This window comes from Jaculus jaculus, chromosome 17 (genome assembly GCF_020740685.1).
Source record: "Jaculus jaculus isolate mJacJac1 chromosome 17, mJacJac1.mat.Y.cur, whole genome shotgun sequence".
Classification (NCBI taxonomy): Eukaryota; Metazoa; Chordata; class Mammalia; order Rodentia; family Dipodidae; genus Jaculus; species Jaculus jaculus.
The window spans coordinates 36,457,812-36,481,535 of NC_059118.1; positions in this window are offsets into that span (position 1 = coordinate 36,457,812).

Here is a 23,724-nt window from a genome sequence, read left to right on the forward strand (position 1 = left end):
TCAACTCCTCAATATCTTGTCTGAGTCTACCAAATAGTGTCATTGCATATTTGCATACCATGCCTGGCTTGCTTCTTCTGTACGTTTATGGGTTTTTAAATGTTCCTCTCAAGTTGCTAATTATGATTTCAGGTATAATGGCTTTCAGGTGCCAGAATTTGTGAGCACAAAAGTAGAGGTAGGAATTTGTTCTTGTCTTTATACAACAGAGTCAAATTCCCTAGGTCTGGCTGATGGTAAAATCTTTCTCTCCTAAGTATGCTCTTCTGAGATCTCTCTTCACTGGAATCTCTCTTCTCTAGGTCTTGTAACCTAGAAAAATGCATCCCTTCTTTTGCTGGTCTTTTGTACATTGTGTTGCACCTAGGAATGTAGCAGTACCTTCAAATTCCCTATGCTCAACAAGTTTTTAGGTGGACATAATGGAACTCTGCAGTCTCTTTTCCTTACTCACAGCCCCTAGTTTGTCCAAAAGGAAGAGCAATCTACAAATCTCTGGTAGCAGGTACTGATCAACTCTGTCCTTCAATTACTTGGACACTACTGAAAATCATTCAAGTCATTCCCAAACTGGCACAATGTAAGGAGAAGGCATGCCAGCTTTATGTCACTATCTCCTCCAAAGTCTTTGCTCTTTCTTCTCAATGTGGTCTTCTATTCATGGAGGTAGTGTTTCTTCTGACTCATTCTTTCTACTGTCTAGTAGGCATGTGCCACTATGCCAGGTTAAAAATATCTATTAATGCAGCATGGATAGTTTTTAAAGAGATGTGCAACTACTTTTTTGTCCATTAATGTATTCTCACAATTCATTTATATATTCTCACACTACTTTTGGAAAGTGTTAGTTAAACTCTTTATTTAACCAATATGTTTCTCTTATTTACTGAGGAAAGAAGACTTCATCTCCTGAGTGGAACATGAAGTTAAAAGTCTAGAATTATAAAATGAAAGTAGGAGAAGATGGAAGCCGATACTCTGTCTGATGAAGAAATAGGGAGAAAAATAGAGGATTTTTGCAATCTATAAATCTTGATTTAAAGCTCATATTTGGAGATTTTCAAGAGTATGTGGTTTATAACAGGCGCCTTCAAAACCTCCTGTTCCTTAATATTATTGCAGTGGGATCTATTTTTCAAAATGAGCTTTTGAAGAAGACACATTCAAATTAAAGACAGTGGAAAATTTGTATATTTCTACAAAATTGCTTATTATGTCTTTTGTATTTATTTAGTTTTTTTGTTTTTTTCATGATGGAAGGTCTTGCTCTAGCCCAGGCTGACCTGAAATTCACCATGTAGTCTCATACTTACTTCAAACTCACATCAATCCTCCTCCTACTTTGGCCTCCAGAGTTCTAGGATTAAAGGTGTGCACCACCACACACAGAAGAGAGAGAGAATGGGCACACAAGGGTCTCCAGCCATTGTGAATGAACTCCAGATGCATGCACCACTTTGTGCATCTGGCTTTACGTGGATACTGGAGAATCAAACTCTGGCCATTAGGCTTTTCAGGCAAGTGCCTTAACCACTGAACAATCTCTCCAGCCCCAGAACTTTATTTTTTAAATTTATCTTTGTGACTACAATCTTAGCATAGATACTTTGAGACCAAAGTATATCCTGTTTTTTTTCATATTTTTCTCACTTCTTATTTTAGCCTCCATTTGTTATAACTTGCCTTTAGTAATTATTAATGTCATATTTAATAATTAAATTTTATATCTTAATTTTCTTCTGTAGTTCCTAATTTTAATATATATTAAATAAATTTTTAAATTTATTTCGTTTATTTTTGTAGTGTTGGAGTTTGAACTGAGGACCTCATGCATGCTTGGCAAGTACTCTACCATTGACGAATATACCAGCCCATTTATCTATCTGTCTTTCTATCTATCTATCTATCTATCTATCTATCTATCTATCTATCTATCTATCATCTATCCATCATCTCTCTATGTGTTTACTTAGTTATATAGCAAGGATTCATTGGCCTTAATTTTATTTCTGGCTATGTAACCCAACAGTAACTTGTTGTAATTGTTGTTCATGTGTTTATAGTTGTTTTATTGTTAAGTTATTCTCTTTTAATTGGTACCTGCACACTTGCTTTGCTTTATGTGTGTGTGCTAGATTAAATCCAAGGCCTTACTTATACTCTACCACTGTCCTACATCACTAGTCCATATTTAAAAGAGCATTTTCTGATGTTTTGACATCAAAAGATTCTCTAGAGTCTTCTTTGTTTCATTTTTATGCCATTTTTGTGTTCTATTTCTGAAAAGAACTGTGCCCACCATAATTTTGGTATTTGGAAATCAATTTCATAGGTTTTTGGTATACTGGTTAATTACAGAGTACCACTACTTCTAGCAATGCTCCTAACTAAAGAAAGATAAAATCCGAACTGAAATTTGCATAAGGGGCCTAAATCATTGGGTATAAACAACCTATTTGACTTGCATGCATGTGACTCCAAATTGATACCTAAACTCCAGACAAAAGTATTCTGGACTCTTCATATTTTTTTCTTGGTTCTGGTAAAGGAACACGGGGCATGAGCATGCAGAACTTGCATTTTACCATTCATCCACATCCCTACTCTTGATTTTGGACACATAGTCTCACTATACTGCAAACTAGCTATGTGACCTAGGCCGGCCTCATATTTGGGAATCTTCCTTCAACTAGCTTATACAGGAATCACAGGTGCCACTATGCCTGGCTGCTTACATATGAAAATATACAGATTGTGACTACAAGTTTGATTAGGCTTATTTGAATTCCTACAAATTGACAGCCCCACTTTAAAAGAAATGGGAAATTAGTTCATTCTGAATCAAGAATAAGTGACCATGGATTGACATTTCCCTAAATAACATGTTGCGCTGTTGAGGAGGTTTCATGTTTGATGGTCACAGAACAAAAGAAAGTAATAAATCAATATACTTACTGATATAGATTGTCACATAAATGAGGAATCTCCTCTGTAAGTTTTACATGTTACAGCATTCTCAGCTTTTGGGTTAGTAAAGGATAGGAGTCTGTCAGGCTTAGGTATATATACCAAGACTTTTATCTAATACTCATGAAAATGTCACATCAGATGGAGGTAGCTATTAAAAGGACTAAATATAGTCCAAGATAAGTTTGACTCTTGATCTGCAACATTCTGTCTCTCCATGGTCAGGACGTACTAGTCAGTCAAAGTCAAACAGCATGAAGCTCCTCTATATAAAGGTGGCTTCTGCAGAGAACTGTGGCTCACATATTAATCTAGGAACCAAACTGGGTAGGTAATGCTTTCCAGGTGATGACCAATATTTATTCATTAATTTAGCTATCATTTGATTCTTATTTTGTGTTTTATAACATACAGTGGCAGAAGAGGTCAGCAGTTGTAGGTACTTGCTTGCAAAGCCTGATGGTCAGAGTTCAATTTTCCCATTCTCATGTAATGCCAGAAGAATAAAGTGGCATGTGAATCTGGAGTTTCTTTGCTGTAGCAAGGGGCTCTGATGTGCACATTTCCTCCATCTCCACCTATCTTTCTCTCTCTGCTTATAAAATATATATATATGGTGAGCATACAAATTCTGTTGATGACGTTTTGAGTTTATATCTGGGTATTTCTTTTTTTCTTCTTCTGTGCTAGTTTTTTAGATCTAGTATAGTAGAAAATGAAATACCTCAGACTCTGTGGCTCAGATAATTATGGTATTAAAATGGCAAATAATTTCCTACAGTTCTGGAGAACAGAAGCCCAAGGTTAAAGTGGCAGCAAGTTTGCTCTGTGCTGAGGCTTCCCTCCTTGGCTTGAAGATCCACATTCTCTGTGCTGCTCAGGTGATGATTTTCTCTGGACATGCCCTTGTGTAGAGCCTCTCTGTGTTTCCAAAATGTCCTACCAATGAGACTGGTTAGATCACGTCAGGGCTAATCTTAATGGCTTTATTATAACCTACTAATACCTATGTGATCTAAGCACAATAAACCTCTGTCATATAAGGGGATAGGGCTTGACAGCATATCCCCTCTCCTTTCCTCTTTACCTCCATCCATTCCTTTCTTTCTTCTTTAGTGTTATTGTTAAATACTATTGCTTTAATAAAAGATTTTAAACTTCACTTATTCAATGCTAACATATAGAAATAGCACTGATTTTTAAAATGACTTTTTTTAAAAATGTTATTTATTTATTTATTTGAGAGAACAAGAGAGGGAAAGAGGCAGAGAGTGAGAGAGGAAGAGATTGGGTGCACCAGGGCCTCCAACCACTGCAAACGAACTCCAGACTTGTGCTCCTCCTTGTGCATCTGGCTTATGTGGGTCCTGGGGAGTCGAACTGAGGTCCTTTGGCTTTGCAGTCAAATGCCTTAACTGCTAAGCCATCTTTCCAGCCCTTAAAATGACTTTAAAATGATTTTTAAAATGATGTAAAATATGAGTTTTGTATGTTTGCAATTTCCACTGCAATTCACTAACCATAGTTATTTGATATTTCTTGTCAGATACTCCAAATATTTGTGTAATATCTGGGTATCATTTTTATAATTTTTATCTCGATTCTATTCTTCTTGCATTATTTTGGTTCAATATTACAAATCCTTTATTTCAATAAATCTTTGTCAATTAGAAAAAAAATCAAAATACAATATATATTTTTAAACATCAATTACTTAGGGCTATATACCACAAAATTTATAATACCTATCCATAAATATCTTCATTAAGTATTTCTGAGAGAAACAAAAGAGAATAGGAAGTGATGATAAATATCCCATGGTTCTGGTTTTGCAGTGTCATTACTATACAGACATGGATGTTTTCCTAATCTGATGTACATAATTATTTTTATGTAGTCTTAGGTTGTGATAGTGTTACTCTTCTAACTGTGCTCTTCAGTAAGATTAACTTAGCCATTGGAATACCAGTAACTATATTTTAGCATCATCTTGTCAGTTACCTGTTGCCTTCTTTAATACTGGTGGTTTTCAATGCAAGGAGACATAATGCATGGGAGGGCAGAAACAATGTTTTCAAGTTTGGAGAGTTGTATGTTTCTCTTTCTGCTAGACTCTTACAGTAGACTTCAATTTATTATATTCAGGGTTAGGTTAGTCTAACATCCATTGTTGCTATGGTTACCCACCCTCATTGCAAATCAGATCTCAAATCTATACCAATGCCTGTTGTTTATTGTAATGACTGATCTACCAGAGAGGATTTCTCATTGAATTTGCAGTTTAGAGCTTCTGTTTGTTCTGTGACACAAAGAGCATCTCTGGTAGGTTTTCTCCTCTCTTCTGTCATTCTTTCAACAGTATTCTGTGGCCACTTATCATTGTTAGCTTGTTGGCATATGTGTGGTAAAGAGTACATTCAGTGATATTCTAAGTGAGCCTCAGTCTCAAGCAGGAGATATTACCCTGAGCCTAGGAGGCTGTTGTCTTCTCAACAACTTGTGCTTCTCTCAGCTATTACTTGTGAAACTAGCAAGTAATTGTGGTCCCCACTGTGTAGGATTTTCTTTCCACTATTGTTCCCTTTCCCATTGCAATGAATTGAGGGTTCAGGGCACTATTGCTTTTAATTCCCAACATAAAGGTGTGTGTCTTACAGTTTACATAATGGATTAAGTTATGCCACTCTTGAAAAACATATTAGACCTAACAGTACCACAGAATGTGGCCTTTAATAGTATAAGATCTTTATAGGGTTTACAATTTAAAACGAGTCAGTGATAGTTTATGTCATAACTTAGGAGGACAGGCACCTTTTTAAAATGGGCTAATCTTGATTCCGTGATAGACACACTCATGGGGGGATTTCCAGGCAATTAGAGGAAAAGACTGGACCAATAGGAAGGTGGGTCAGAGGATTACAAAGGAGTAGGGGCAAAGAGCAGAAGGAAGGAGCACAGGGCACAGAAGCAAACTCAAACCTGACTGACCTCAGCGAGCTGTAAACTCTAGTCACAGTCCCGAACAGTGCAGCTATGTTCTTTAACCTGCCCACACATGGAGCTGCACTTGGCCATCCAGCAACCTACCACAGAAGAGAATCTCTGCAGAATTTATTCACCTATCACAGAAATTCTGTTCATTTCCTTTAGGGCTGCTTCCTTCTTGGTTTGGTTTTGCATCTTTTCTGTGAATACATGAAGCCATTTGTGGAGGAAGAACATGAAAAATGATCTCCTGACTTAAGGCAGCTTCCCAGTGCTCAGCAGTTTGCACCTGGTCTTTGCAGTTGGTCTATTCTGGTTTATTCTAGCTGAACTCTTCTGGCCCATGCCTGGTTCCATAAACCCAGGTGAACAGATGCTTTTGTGAGTTCTTCCTGCAAGTACTGCCTATCTGATAGTCCCAGGAGTCAGCTCTGTGAACTATCTCATCATTAGGCTCAAAACAAGTTATTACTTTGAAGATAAATCATTTGTATTCACTGCAGGGTGAAGAATAGCCTTCCTTCCAGCTCTCTATATATATCAAGACAGAAACTGTAAGTACAATCTCTTTTTTAAAAAAATATAAACCACAGTTATACATTTTGGAAGGGTACTTATTGTTGGTTGGTTGTTGGTCTCATACTATTTTGTGTAATGATTGTGGTACAACAATAGTTGTGAGTCTATGAAATTACTCCTTGCATCATAATAAGACAATTTGAAACCTTAGTATATAACTTCTATTGTATGTGATGCTTGTGTTGCTATAATATTCTCTGTAACACTGCTATTTTAATTCAGAAAATGTCATGAGTTGACTATTTCAGTTCTACTTCTAAAACAGCAAGCATTTTGCATTTATTTTTTGTTTTTTTTTTCAAGGTAGGGTCTCACTCTAGCTCTGGCTGACCTGTAATTCACTATAGATTCTCAGGGTGGCCTTGTACTCATGGGGATCATCCTACATCTGCCTCCCGAGTACTGGGATTAAAGGTGTGCACCACCACACCCAGCTTAATTGAGATTTTACCTGGTTAAACATAATATGTGACAAGGGATCTAGTAAAACTTCACAAATTCCAAATTTTTTAAGTGGCATGCATATTTGAAGATAACAAATTGTGACATTATTTGGAATCTCGTTTTTCAAACTTTATTTAGTTGTTTATTTATTTACTTGGATTGTTTTAATTTGAAATACCTGCCTTGGATAAAATTTACCCAAAGACTTCCAAATTATTTGGAAGTTTTATATTTTCAAAGAGAATAAGTAAGTCATGTTTTTTCCATGGAATAATTTAAATATGATCATAAGTTGAAATTTAAATAATAATTTCTAATTTTCAGTGTGTATTAAGGGCATTCTATTAATTAGTAGAGCAACATCTTATTAAAACACAATTATATGTTACTATATGTCACATGTTGGATTCAAGTTTGTAGGTACTTTTATAAGAGAAATAAGCATGTAAATTTCATTTATATTGTAGTAAACATTATAAGAGTTCTATGACATTAAGTTTACACAATTTCACTGAAGATTTATTTAAATCCCAATTTTAAGGAGGGGGTTTCAAAAAGGATATTATATTATGTACACATTCAACTCTATCTTGGTAGGTTCCCAATAACTGAGCAAGCTTGTTAACTGAAATATTAGTTTCAAAGCTACATTGAAGACATAAATAGAAGGTTTAATTTTTATTCTAGGTTACCTAGATTATTTTTAAACATATTATATTACCTGGTGTTCCCAAATGAATTTGCCTCATTTTCTTCTTTTGTACTTTAAAATTAATATGTCAATAAAAAACAAGCAAGCAGTTTGCTTTAGATGAATATAGTGATGAAAAATCACTAGCCATAAAGTACTTCATATAGAAGTTTTCAATGACATTAGCCATAATGTTTCAAGAGGGCTGGCTATAGCTGTAGAAAACTGCCAACCATGTCAGTGGAAGACAAGGGAAACAAGTAGATTGAGAGAGAGAGAGAGAGAGAGAAAGAAGTATGAATTTGGAGCTAATGTAAAATGTGCAAACCTTTAATTTCTGAAGTCAGAATGCAAACTTCCACAATGAAATTTCAAGTTCATGTTATTTTGCTTAAAAATAAAGTTTATTTTACACATTGTATATTTGTGGCCTCACAGCTATATAAAGAAATCTGTTATCCCATGACCATATACTTCATGCCTTGCATTTTGAATTCTGCTGGAATTTTGCTAGAAACTTTGTCTATGTGACTTCATTTGTTTCATGTATCTGAAAGGAAGGCATTGTTGTCCCTATATTTTTAGTCAAGGATACCTCAGGGCAATTTGCACATTTCCCTAGACTTGCTAGAATCAGTTCTATAAATCTATATGTATTGCTCAAAAATTATTTTATTATTATTTATTAATTAATTATTTTATGTTATAATAGCTTCTATCCACTCTTATCTTCTCCTATACTAGAATGTAGGTCTGATTTTGAAAATATTTTATGAAACATGAATATTCTCATAGTTTCTCAACTTCTGCTGTTGAGTTCTTAGGCTGAGGGGTTCTTGACTGGGCTCACTTGTCAATTTTACATCAGTAGACTGCTGGCAACATTTTCCTTCCTCCTCTATTCACTAGACACTGGTAGCTTTTCTACAGCTATAATAAAAATGTTTCTAACTGGGCATGGTGGCGCACGCCTTTAATCCCGGCACCTGGGTGGCAGAGGTAGGAGGATAGCCATGAGTTCGAGGCCACCCTGAGACTCCATAGTGAATTCCAGGTCAGCCTGGGCTAGAGTAAAACCCTACCTCGAAAAAAAAAAAAAAACGTTTCTAGTTATTTCCAAATCTTCTTGGGAGGAAACTTCTTGTGTTGGGAACTGATACCGAGGGGGCTGAGGCTGCACATATTTATTTTACAAGGTGGAATTCCTCTTCCTTTATGAAAAATATTTTTTAAAAATTAGACACATAGAATATGAGGCAATTTATAGAGTTGAGAAAAATATTGAAAGGAAGAAGAAAGTTGTGGCAGTTGAATACTGAAACTATGTAAAACAATATGATTTTTTAGCATGATATGTACATTTAGTTTTATATTTTTTGTTTTTTATGGATTACTGTCTTTAGCATATTTTGTAACCAAACAATTGTTTGTTTGTTTGTTTGAGGCAAGCCCAAGATCAGACTGATGTTTTTTTTTTTTTTTTTTTATGCAAGAGAGTGAGCAAGGGAGGGAGAGAGAGAATTGGTGTGCCACCAGGTACTCCAGCCACTGTAATCAAACTCCACATGTGTGCGCCACCTTGTCCACATGTGCAAGCTCATGTGCTTGTGTCATCTTGTGTGTCCAGCTTATGTGGTACCTGGAGAGTCAAACATGGTCCTTAGGCTTCACAAACAAATACCTTAAGTACTAAGCCATCTCTCCACTCCCCAAACAATTGATAGTTGACATTCTCTTGTGCTGATTCATTCAGTATTGATTATATTAATTACATCCTCTATCAGAATTTTTGTGGTCATAGGATTTCAGTTATTCATTATACCTGGCATTGGCATTTCTTATTTCAATTTCTTAAAAATTAAATTTTCTAAGCCCAAAATTATTGCTTTTAGCACCTTTCTTACTTTGATAATGACTCTCCAAACATTATTATGAATTTGGAAAGTCATTTAGATAATATTGGAATAGAAAACACAACATATCTGGCCAGTTCTTTAGTGTGCATGCCACCAGACGCTTATCTGTTTGAATTGAGAATAACAGAGAGCTGGAAATGAAATGATGAGAATACATCCTCAACCAAACCCATTTCAGAATAGCTTCACTCAGATGCTACTGAGGAAAAATGCATGCTTGTTGACGCGTCCTCATTGGCAAACAAACACAGAGCAATTCCTTACATTCCATATAGTCACAGCTTTACTTTAGCTGTATGATTCACTGTCTGACACATGGACAGTGAGGCTAGCCCTGAAGCTGAGATAAGCAGTTTATGATAAGAAATAGGCAAATGGAAAGGAGACATCACTCTCTATCAGAAAGTAGATTTCGACAAAACAATTTCCATACATTACATTTCCTAGTAGCATTTTTTCTGTTTCAAGTTTCTACCTGTCATTGGTACACAGACACTGCAGGAATTTTTTCCTGCTTATCTTTGTCTTGAAAAAGCCCAAAGCTCACAACTGTATTTCTACCTGACACTTGCTAAGCAATGACATGTCTTCCCTATCTAGAGCAACAGAGATGCACGGAGAAAGCACGCTTTGTGCAGGGAATTCTTTAGATGCTGTGTGTCTTCTGTGAGCTGAAGGCTAATTGCATGTGTTAGCCTCATACTCTTTGCTCATACTCATATTTTCATATGGGAGTTTTACTTCCTAAAGGAGCAAAACTGATTAGCATAGTGGTTGTTGTCAGTTTAGGAACTGATAACTTTAATATAATTAAGTGTTTTGATACTTTTAATATACATCAATTAATATTGATATGATATTTTGACTATTTAAAAATCTCACTTCTGGGCAAGAGATGTGGTTCAGTGATGGAATGCTTGCATAGCATGGACAAGGCCCTGTGTTTTATTGCCAGCCACATAATATACAAGCAAACAAACAAACTTATTCCTATATCACAACAATTATTTGTATTAATTAAAGCTGTACAGAGAAACAGAATAGGATATGTAGGGATATTTGGGGAATATTCAGCCTCACTTGAGAGGCTGAGTAGGAGGATTATGACTGGAAGACCAGCATGAGCTACATAAAAAAATGAAGGATAAAAATGTGTTTCTGGGCTGGAGAGATGGCTTAGTGGTTAAGCACTTGCCTGTGAAGCCTAAGGACCCCAGTTCGAGGCTCGGTTCCCCAGGTCCCACGTTAGCCAGATGCACAAAGGGGCGCACGTGTCTGGAGTTCGTTTGCAGTGGCTGGAAGCCCTGGCATGCCCATTCTCTCTCTCTCCCTCTATCTGTCTTTCTCTCTGTGTCTGTCGCTCTCAAATAAATAAATTAAAAAAAAATGTGTTTCATCCTCATCCTCTCTTTGGGTTGTAGTTAGGCTGTCATTGTTTAGAGGATTCCTGTTCATATCTCTGATATATTTTTTCTATGCAGTCTACTCATGCAAACAATATCATCTACTGCAAATCCCTTCCTCCCACAGAGAGTGTTTTCTCATCTATCTAAGTAGCCTTTAGTTCAGAGCAAATGCATAGAGATATTGTAACATGATTATCATTTTGACGACACTTATAAATCTACAAATGAGGACTCTGAGACTCTAGTCTCAATCTGACTAACCCAAAGCCACATGTGTAATAAATGTCACAGTTGAGATTAAAATGAAACATGTTATAATTAACATATGACACATGTTGATCCTCCAGTGCTCCCATTTTTATAATTTTTTAGATTGTATTACCAGGAAATGACTGTTACTTTGGTAGATCATGAATGATTACAGAACAAAACATGGAATGGATTTACAGCACTAACACATTTTTACTGAAGAAAAGATGGACTCATCACTTGTCATTTTTGTTTCATTTCTTTAATTTTAAACTTATGTCAATAGCTTATGTGAGTGACTTCATTACATTTCTACAAAATCTTGGAAACAAAATTAACAGATTCTGCTTTAACTTTCCTCATGAAAGCTCTGTTTTCTGAGGTGAATATACTCCACATTATTAGAGGGGACTTCTACAATTTACATTCAATAATCTATATGACATCACAAATTATTTCCCTCCTCATTACTTCAAAAAAGCACCCAACCAAAGGAGGTTGATGGGAGGGAAAGGTTTATTTTTGGCTTGACAAACTCGAGGGGAAGCTCCATGATGGCAAGAATAAATGTGCCATGAAGAGGCTGTGTGGAACTAAATGGAGCCATGAGGATGAACTGAGTTACATGCTTGAGGATGAGCCTTCTGTCCAACATTAAATGGAAAACAACAGCAGGAGACCATGCCAAACACTAACAAGAGAAAACTGGCTATTGTAGTCAGGTTCATATCGCTAGCAGGAATCACCTGACCAATAGCAGCTTGTGGGGGGAAAAGAGTAGCGGTTATTTTGGCTTACATACTTGAATGGAAGCTACTTGATGGCAGGGGAAATGATGACATGAGCACAGGGTGTACATCACCTCTTGGCTAACATCAGATGGACAACAGCAGCAGGAGAATGTAACAAACATTTGCAGGGGGAAACTGGATATAATACCCATAGGCCTGCCCAGAAAAATACACTGCCTCTAGGATCCATTAATTCTCAAATCTCCATCATCTGGGAACCTAGCATTCAGAAGATCTAAGTTTATGGGGGACACCTGAATCAAACCATTACACTGGCTATAACATCCATAAGATTATACCCAGATATGTACCTCCCCCATCAAAGTTCTAATTCACAATTTGGAAATTAGCATGATAACTGGTGATCTAGCATTCATAACACATGAATACATGGGGGACACTAAATTCAAACTACCACATTACATCTAGCCCCCTTAAGCTGATGACCATCCATGATGTAAAATGCAAGGCATTCAGTTCAAATTCAAAAGCCCCCAAAGATTTTATTTTGGCTCAAACATCCACATAGTCCAAGGCCACTTAACTGTTAGCCTGTAAAGCCCATAAACATAATGACATAAAATAAAAATTCACATATTTAAAGCTGAAATTGGTTCTAGCAAGGAAGACTGAACCACTGCAAGATCTGAAACAAACAGGGTAAAAATCAAATTCTATAGCTCAAAGTCTGAAAATTCTAAACTGTGATGAGTCTCTGGAATTTTAATTCCACTCTTAGGCTGGGATACTTACAAGCTCAGTAACAGTCATCCCAAACTGGCAGGACTCTGTGGTGACTGTCTCACTGTTCTGGCATTTCAGAGTCCTAAGGTATCTACTACATCCCAATTCATCGTCATGGCTCCATTGGGCTCCACCCAGGGACTTCCACCAACCTGGCCTCATATTGCTCATGGTCATTTCCCAAAACAAAACATAGTTACAAATCCAATGACACTCTATTCCCTGCATTTATTAGACTTCATAGTACCAAGTAAGCTACTAGCTTGTTAATCCAGGAGGAAATAAAGCCAACTTTGAAAAACAGGTTACTCGCTAAGCATTGAAGCCCATTACTTTCAAAGTTTCCAAATTTTTACACTGCTCCAATGCAGAACAGCTAAACCAATCTCAATCGTAATCTTTCAAACAATTGTAGCTAAATGGGAGCATTTTCAACCCAAAGCTTTTAATTCTTTCTGTGACACATGCTCTGCTTATAACAATTTTTCTACAATGTAACCCTGTACAAGTTCACTGAACCAAGCATTCAAAACACATGAGTTGGGGACTTCTAGCCAAGATGGCGACAGCCTAGCTGCTCTGCAAATCCTGGGGAAAGAAAGGCAAGACATTAAGGGTTCACTGGGTCTTTTAGGGAAGAGCAATCTTTAATACATTGTCAGTGGGAGGGCACAGAGGGGGGGAAAACAGGGAATCACTGATCCCCTCATGGGTGGGTAGCCCACCCCCCCAATAGCTGCCATATCCATAGCACTGCCAAACACCAATCGATCCCAGTGTGTGGAAGCTTATACTGCTCCCCCCACTCACCCACTTACTGCTCCGGCCACCACTCCTTCAGCGAGTCCTGGCAATAACAGGGAATCCCTGATTCCCTCAGGAGCGGGTAGCCCACCCCTCCCCCTTAGTAGACACCATATCCACAGTGCAGCCATGCACATATCAATCCCTGCCTGTGGAGGCTTAGACTGCTACACCAACTAAATCACTTACTGCTCCTTCTGTTGAACATTAAGTGAGCCCAGTCCCTCAGCAACTGCCACACAAGCTCAGTCTGTGTCTCCCACTTGTGCCAGCTCAGGTGCCATCCCTACCTATCTGCCACACTGGCCATCCACATTGTCCCATGGTGGGAGAGCACAGACTGCTTCCAGTTCCCAGAGTTCCCAGCCAGAGTTTGGGCTGCTTCAGTGCTTGGTGCCTCAGTGTCCCTCCTAGCTCAAACACAAGCAGCTTTGGCACATTACTGCTTGAGAATTCAGGCAACTTTGGTGCCCCTGCCAGGCAGTAGATCAGGCAGCTTTGGAAAGTGAGAGCCAAAGCCCAGGCTGCTTGGAAACTGCCCCCTGGCTGCCTCAGATTCCCATTGCACTGGAGCCCAGGCTGATCCACCCACCTATGTGCCTCTACACTGTCATGGGCAGAGCACAGCACAAAAGAAATAACATGGAAAATCAAATGCAAGAAAGTCCAGTTAGATCACCCAGTCCTATGATGAATATATCTAACCAAAACATAGAAGAGTCATTAGGATCAGAATATCAAATTGAAGCTATGAGCAATGCAACCCAGACCAACCTATGGTAGAACTTGCAGGAAGGCAAAAAAGGACCAATAATCATGTGGATGCTGCCATCACTAAACTAGAATTAATAGATAAGAAATTGGAATGAGTTCAACGAGTGTTAAGAGTTTGAGGGAGAGTGAAAAAAAAAAAAAAAAAGGAAGACCTTAAAAATCAGCTGGCTATGCTAAATGAAGACATAAAGAAATGCAAGGGTGAATATGAAGAAGCATCAAAAAAATCATAAAATTATGTGAAAAGGGAGCTAGACAGAGGGATGGATATTATACATAGAAAAGTAGTAGAAAATGCAAATTTAATTGAACATTTCCAAAACTCTCAAGATAGACTCATCCAAGTGGAGTATAGAAACTCTGATCTGGCAGACAAGATGGAAGAAACAGTTCAATTAAAAGTTTCAATCAGTTCAATAATTTCTTTGAACAGAACATGAGGGAATTGAGGGATTCTTAAACATCTTAATATCAGGATCATTGGAATACCAGAAGGAGAAGAAATTCAGACCAAAGGCATGGAGAACTTATTTAACAAAATAAATGAAGAAAACTTCCCCACTCTCTTAAAAGAAAGGTCCATCAAGATACAAGAAGCCAACAAAAATCCAAAAGTACTGGACCAATGGAGAAACACTCCAAGATATATTGGCATTAACTCTAAGCATTGACACCAAACAGAAGTCCTAAAAGTAGCTAGGGAAAAACAGCACACCACTTTCAAAGGTAATCCCATCAGAATTACTTCAGACTTCTCAATGGAAACCCAGAAAGCTAGAAGGGCCTGCAATGAAACACTGCAAAGTCTAAGAACCTATGGCTTCCAACCCAAACTATTCTACCCAGCAAAAGTATCCCTCATAATACATGGTGAAAGAAAAACTTTCCATGACAAAACTCAGTATTAAAATTATATGAACAAAAAACCAAATCTACAGAGAGTATTTCAGGAAATTTTCCACAGAAAAGAAACAAATAATCAAACTCAAATGCCTACAAGAAGCAGATCACAATAACCAAACTCAGAGTAGGCACAAAATACAGAGAGTATTTCAGGACGCACCAAGAATTCCAAGGGCACCTCGAAACTGAACAGCACACTTTTAAACAATAAATGCGTAGTGGATGAAATAAAAAATGAAATTGCAAAATTTCTGGAATTAAATGACAATAAGAACACATTTTACCAAAAATTATGGGACACATTGAAGGCGGTCCTCATGGGAAAATTCATAGCACTCAATTCCTTCATAAAAAATACATTGAAATATCCCAAATGAATAACATAACCATCCACCTAAAGCACTGGAAAAACAAGAAAAATCCATCCCAAAAAGCTCCACAAAGAACAAAACAATTAAAATCAGAGCAGAAATTAATGAATTGGAAACCAAGGGAACAATTAAGACAATTGACAAAACAAAGTGATGCTTCTTTGAAAAAATTAAAAAGATTGACAAAACCCTGGCAAATTTGATCAAGCAAAAACAGGAGAAGCTTCAAATTAGCAGAATTCAAAATGAAAAAGGAGAGTTTACCACAGACATAAGTGAAATTGGGAGAATCATCAGGACTTATTTCAAAAACCTCTATTTCACTAAACTGGATAATGTGGAGGAGACGGATAAATTCCTGCATGCATATCATCTATCAAAGCTAAATTTAGAGCAGATTGATCTCCTCAATGAACTGATCACAATCATGGAGATTGAAAAAGTAATTTAAAAAACCTCCCCAAAGAAGAGTCCAGGACCAGATGGTTTCTCAGCTGAATTCTATCAAACCTTCATGGAAGAACTCAAACCAATCTTCCTCAAACTGTGCCACACAATTGGAGAAGATGGAAAGCTATCCAACTCCTTTTATGAAGCTAGTATCACCCTAATTCCAAAACCAGGCAGAGATGCCACAAGAAAAGAAAACTACTGGCCTATTTCCATGATGAACTTAGATGCAAAGATCCTGAACAAAATCCTCACAAACTGAATCCAACAACATATCAAAAGCATTATCCACCTTGACCAAGTGGGATTTAACCCAGGAACACAGGGGTGGTTCAATATATGGAAATCTGTCAATGCAATATACCCCATAAACAAGGTTAAACATAAAAAGCACATGATCATTTTGATAGATGTAGAAAAGACCTTTGACAAGATTCAACATCACTTCATGATCAAAACATTGGAGAGAATTGGCATGGTTGGTTCATATCTTAACATAATAAAGGCAATATACAAAGCTCCAAGACTATCAGGATCGCAGCAGATTACTCAACACAAATTTTAAAACCCAGAAGGGTGTGGAGTGATGTATTCTAAGTCCTGAAAGTTAACAAATGTCAACCAAGGTTATTTATCCAGTAAAACTATCCATTCAAATAGACAGAGAAATAAGGACATTACATGACAAAAGCAAGCTAAATAGTATTTGAAGACAAAACCAGCACTAAAAAAAAACACTTGAAAAAATCCTCCATGCTAAAGAAAAATAAAAGCACACATATAAGGAACTGGAAAAAATAAACAATACTCAAAATACTAGTTACCACAAGAGACAGAAGGTAAAACCGGAAGAACTACAAAAAATGGAAAAAATGAATACACACCTTTCAATATTATCTCTTAATATCAAAGGCCTCAGTGCCCCAACCAAAAGGCAAAGGTCTGCAGACTGGGTTAAAAAGCAGGATCCTTTCAATTTGCTGCCCACCTTTCTACAAAGCATGGACACTATCTTAGGGTGAAAGGTTGGAAAACAGTGTTTCAAGCAAATGGACCTAGAAAACAAGCAGGAGTTGCTATCCTAATATCTGACAAGGTAGACTTCAGTCCAACATTAGTTAAGAAACATAAGAAAGGTCACTATATAATGATTAAAGGCACCCTCAAACAGGAGGACATTACAATCTTTAACAGACATGCAGCTAACATGGGGACCCCCAAATTCATCAAACAAACCCTACTAGAACTAAGGTCACAGATAACACCAAACACAGTGGTAGTGGGTGACTTCAACACCCCAATCTCATCAATTGAAAGGTCATCCCAGGAAAAAATAATCAGAGAGGCATCTGGACTAAATGAGGTCATAGACGGAACGGACCTAACAGATATCTACAGGACATTTCATCCAAATGCTGCGGAACATACATTCTTTTCAGCAGCACATGAAACATTCTCTAAAATAGACCATATATTAGGGCACAAGCAAATCTTAACAAATACAGGAAAATTGAAATAATTCCTTGCATTCTATCTGACCATAATGGAATCAAACTACAAATCAATAGCAAGAAAGGCTATAGAGCATACACAAAATCATGGAAATTAAACAACACACTTCTATATGATGAATGGGTCAATGAAGAAATCAAGAAGGAAATCAAAAAATGTATAGGGTCAAACAATAATGAGAATACAACATACCAAAATCTCTGGGACACAATGAAGGCAGTCCTAAGAAGTAAATTTATAGCTTTAAGTGCCAATATTAATAAATTAGAAATGTCACAAGTAAATGACCTAATGCTTCACCTTAAAATCTTGGGAAAAGAAGAAGAAGCCAAACCAAAAATCATTACATGGGCAGAAATAATAAAGATTAGGACAAAAATTAATGAAATAGAAACAAACAACAACAACAACAAAAAAAAAAAAATCCAAAGAATCAATGAAACAAAGAGTTGGTTCTTTTATAGGATAAACAGGATTGATAAACCCTTAGCAAATCTAACCAAAAGCAAGAGAGAAGAGACACAAATTTAAAAAATTAGAGATGAAAAAGGTAACATCACAACAGATTCCAGAGAAATTTAAAAAAAACATAGGGACATACTATAAAAGCATATACCCCACAAAGTATGAAAATCTGAAAGAAATGGATGATTTTCTTGATTTATATGACCTACCTAAATTAAATCAAGATGAGATTACTCACTTAAACAGACCCATAACAAGCATGGAGATCCAAACAGTTATAAAAAATCACCCAACTAAAAAAAACACAGGCTCAGATGGATTCAATGCTGAATATTACCAGACCTTCAAGGAAGAGCTAACACCATTGCTTCTTAAGCTTTTCCAGAAAATAGAAAGGAAAGGCATTTAACAAACTCCTTCTATGAAGCCAGCATGACCCAGATACCAAACCAGGCAAAGATAGAACAAAAAAAGAAAATTACAGACCAATCTCCCTCATGAACATAGATGCAAAAGTTCTCAAAAAAGTATTGGCAAACAGAATACAAAAATATATCAAAAAGATCATTCACCCTGACAACGAAGGCCTTATCCCAGAGATGCTGGCATGGTTCAACATATGCAAATCGATAAATGTAATACATTATATAAATGGATTGAAGAACAAAAATCATATGAACATCTCATTAGATGCAGAGAAAGCATTCAACAAAATCCAACATCCCTTCATGATAAAAGTCCTACAGAGACTGGGAATAGAAGGAACATATCTCAATATAATAAATCTATTTATGACAAGCCTACAGCCAATATAATACTAAATGGGGAAAAACTGGAAGCTTTTCCACTAAAATCAGGAACAAGATAAGGGTGTCCACTGTCCCCACTTTTATTTAATATAGTTTTGGAAGTCTTAGCCATAGCAATAAGAGACACACATAAAGGGATACAAATTGGAAAGCAAGAGATAAAGTTATCATTATTTGCAGAAGACATGATTTTATACATAAAGGATCCTAAAGACTCTACTAGCAAACTGTTAGAGCTGATAAAAACCTACAGCCATGTAGCAGGATACAAAATGAATACACAGAAATCAGTAGCCTTCATATATGCTAACAACAAACACACGGAGGATGAAATCAGAGAATCACTCCCATTCACAATTGTATCAAAAATAAAAATAAAAATAAAGTACCTTTGAATAAACCTAACCAAGGAAGTAAAGAATCTCTACAACTTTAAAACACTCAAGTGAGAAATTGCAGAAGACTCTAGAAAGTGGAGAAACACCCCTTGTTATTGGATTGGAAGAATCAATATTTTGAAAATGGCAATCTTATCAAAAGCAATCTACACATTTAATTCAATACCTATCAAAATTCCTAAGACATTTTTCATGGAAATAGAAAAATCAATCCAAAAATTCATTTGGAATCACAAAAAACCTTGAATATCTAAAATAATACTGAGCATCAAAAATAAGGCTGATCACCATACCTGATTTTAACCTATACTACAGAGCCATAGTAACAAAAACAGCATGATACTGGCACAAAAACAGACATGTAGGTCAGTGGAACAGAATAGAGGATCCAGAGGTAAGTCCAGGTAGCTATAGCCACCTGATAATCGATAAAAATGCCAAAAATACTCACTGGAGAAAAGACAGCCTCTTCAGCCCATGGTGTTCGGAAAACTGGATATATATCTGCAGAAGGATGAAAATAGATTCTTCTCTCTCTCCATGCACAAGAATTAAGTCCAAATGGATTAAAGACTTTAACATCAGACCTGAAACTCTGAAACTGCTAGAGGAAAAAGTAGGTGAAACCCTTCAACATATTGGTCTTGGCAAAGACTTTCTGAATACACCTCAATTGCTCAGGCAATAAAACCACAGATTAATCACTGGGACCTCATGAAATTACAATGATTTTGCACTGCAAAGGACACAGTGAAAAAAGCAAAGAGGCTGCCTACAGAATGGGAAAAAAATCATTGCCAGCTATATATCTGATAGAGGATGAATATCTAGGATATACAAAGAACTCAAAAAGTTAAATAATAAGGAATCAATCAAGCCAATCAAAAAATGGGCTATGGAGCTAAATAGAGCATTCTCTATGGAAGAAATACAAATGGCATATAAGCATCTAGAAAAAAATGTTCTACATCACTGGTCATCAGGGAAATGCAGATTAAAACTACATTGAGATTCCATCTCACTCCTATCAGATTGGGTACCATCATGAAAACAAATGGTCATAAATGTTGGCAGCAATGTGGATAAAGAGGAACGCTTCTACACTGCTGGTGGGAATGCAATCTGGTCCAGCCATTGTGGAAATCAGAGTGGAGGTTCCTAAAACAGCTAAAGATTGATCTACCATATGACCCAGCTATAGCACTCCTAGGCTTATATCCTAAGGACTCATCTCATTTCCTTAGAAGTACATGCTCAACCATGTTTATTGCTGCTCAATTTATAATAGCTGGGAAATGGAACCAGCCTAGATGTCCCTCAACTGATGAGTGGATAGTGAGAATGTGGCACATTTATACAATGGAGTTCTACTCAGTGGTTAAAAAAAAATGAAGTTATGAAATTTGCAGAAAAATGGATGGATTGGGAAATGATTATACTAAGTGAGGTAACCCAGGCCCAGAAAGCCAAGCTCCACATGTTCTCCCTCATATGTGGATCCTAGCTACAGAAAATTTTGCTTCTGTGTGAGAAGGAAAATACTTAGTAGCAGAGGCCAGTAAGTTAAAAAGGAGATATAAAGGGAAGAGAAAGGAAGGGAGGAGGGTACTTAATAGGTTGGTATTTTATATATTTAACTACAATGATTGAGATGGGGAGGTAATATGATGGAGAATGGAATTTCAAAGTGAAAGTGCAATGGGGGGAGAGTATTACCATGGGATATTTGTTATAATCATGGAAAATGTTAATAAAATTTGTGAAAAAAAAGAATAAGAGTGATATTAACAAAACAAAATGCATCAGAGAAATCTCAAATGAATAATCAAATTATGAACCTCAGAAAATGAATCTTAGAAAACAAGAACAAGCAAAACCCACCTACACATGGCAACAAATAATATGAAATGGCAATGAAATACATAGACTCAAACAAAAAATTGGTTTGTTGGAAAGATAAATGAGCTGGGTGTGCTAGCACATGCCTTTAATCCCAGCATTTGGGAGGCAGAGGTAGCAGGATCTCCATGAGTTCAAGGCCACCCTGATACTACATAGTGAATTCCAGGTCAGCCTTAGCTTAGACCTTTACTCAAAACAACAAAAATAAATAAATAAATAAAAAATAATAAAAAATAGAGAGAGAAAGAAAGAAAGAAAAGGTAAACAGGAAAATGAGATTGATATGTCTTTCCCTAGTCCAACAAATAGAAAAAGAGTGATAAGACATGAATAAATGACATTATAGTGGAAAGGTATTGTAACAGAAAATTATAATGAAAGTTGGAGAACCATTAGAAGATACTTTGGAAACCTAAGTCCCAAAATTTCAAACAAAGAAGAGCTAGAAAATCTAGAAGTAAAGGATAAATTCCTAGATATACATATCTACCAATATTAAATAGAAGGGGTATGAATAACCTGAGTGGGTCCACAATAAGCACTGAGGTTAAGCATTAATAACGTGTGCCCACAAAGCAAACCTCAGGGCAGGACCAATTTGCTGCCAAATTCTCTGAAACCTTTAAGGAAGAGCTATCATCAGTGTTCTGCAAATTCTTCCAAGCAACAGAAAGGGAGGGAATACTACCAAACTCAACAAAGCCAGCATCAGCTAAATATCAACACTGAAGAAGGAGAAAACCAAACCTAAAAATTATACTCCAACTTCACTGATAACCATAAATACAGAAATCCTCAAGAACAGAATTCAAGAACATATTAGGAAAGGCATATGCTATGACTCAGTTAGTTTCATCCCAAGTATGCAAGGTTGGTTCAATGTATGCAAATCAGTAAGTGTGGAAGAGCAGCACATCAATCAATGTGAGGATAGAAATAACACAACCATCTCATCTCAGTAGTCACAGAAAAGACATCTGACAAGGTTCAACATCCCTTCATGATAAAAGTCTGAAGAAACTAGGAATATACTAAATACATGTCAGCATACTAAAAGGTATCTACCACAAGTGTATAGCCACCACTAATTTAAATATGGGAAAACTGAAAGCAGTGTCCACTTCATTGCTCTTCTTCAAATAATGCTTGAAATTTTGGCTACAGTCATGAGATAAGAGAGAGAAATAAAGGGATGAAATATGAAAGGAAGAAATCAAATTATCCCTGTTTTCAGATAACATGAACCTGCACGTTAGAGACCCTAAAGATACCACCAGAAACTCCTGGTGCTTATAAACCCTTTTAGCACAGTAGCAGGACACAAAATCAACATAAGAAAATAAGTAGTCTTTCTATATACCAATGATGAACTTATAGAGGAAGAAATCAGGAAGAAAAAAAATCCTTTCATAGCAGTTTAAAATAACAAACAAGCAAGCAAGCAAAAATCCCTAGGAATAAACCTGACAAAGGGGCTGAAAGACTACTGACTTACAAACTTTCAGACACCGAAGAAGGAAATTGGAGGCACTCTTCCCAGTGCATATGGGTCAGCAGAATTAATATTCTAAAACTGTCTCTATTACTAACAAATTTAATACAATTCTCACTAAAGTTCCAATTCTATTCTTCATAGAACTCGGAAAAAATAATCCTAAAATTCATGTTAATGCATGAAAGACCTTAAATAGTGAAAGCCATCCCAAGCCGAAAAAGCAACGGTGGAGGCATCACAGTTTGTGACTTCAAGGTATACTTTGGAGCCATAGAAATAGATGGACAGACCTTGGGGACAGAAGAGAGCACCCCAAATCAACCTATGCAACTATGGCCACCTGATTTTTGGAAAAGGTTTCAAACACATACATTAAACATAGCCTTTTCCAAAAATGGTGTTGAGAAAACTGGATATCTGTCAGCAGAATATCTTTCAGCCTGTGCAAGATCAATTCAAAGTGGATCAAAGGCCTTAATCAAGAATTGAAACTTTGGAAGTGGTAGAGAAATTATAAGACAATTCGGGATATACAATGCAGCCAAGGGCTGTCCAACAGCACTAGAAATACTCCCAAGAATTGGCAATAGGGATTAATAAAATTAAAAAGTTCTGGATAGTAAAGAAAACAATTAGCAGAGTGATGAGTAAACCTACCAGATGGGAAAAATTATTGCCACCTATTCCACTATCTCACTAACAGGGAATTAGTATCCAGATTGTAAAGAACTCAAAAAAAAAAAAAAATTAACGACCAAATAAAATAGTTCACAAAAGACAAAATATAGATGAGCATTAAAGGTTTGAAAAAGTATTCGACATTCTCAAGATGTTAGAGAAATACCAATTAAAACTGCTGTGAGAGTCCACCTCACCCGAGTCGGAATGGTTATCTGGACAGCGCTTGTCAGGATGTGGGAGGGAAGCTGCGCACTCCCAGTCGAAGCAAACACTGCTGCAGCCACTGTGCAAATACACGGAGAAGCTCCTCAAGGAACTAATGTCGAGTACATGATCACTGTTATTGCCTTCCTGAGCAGACACCTGAAGGGCTTCTCTTTGGTGCATC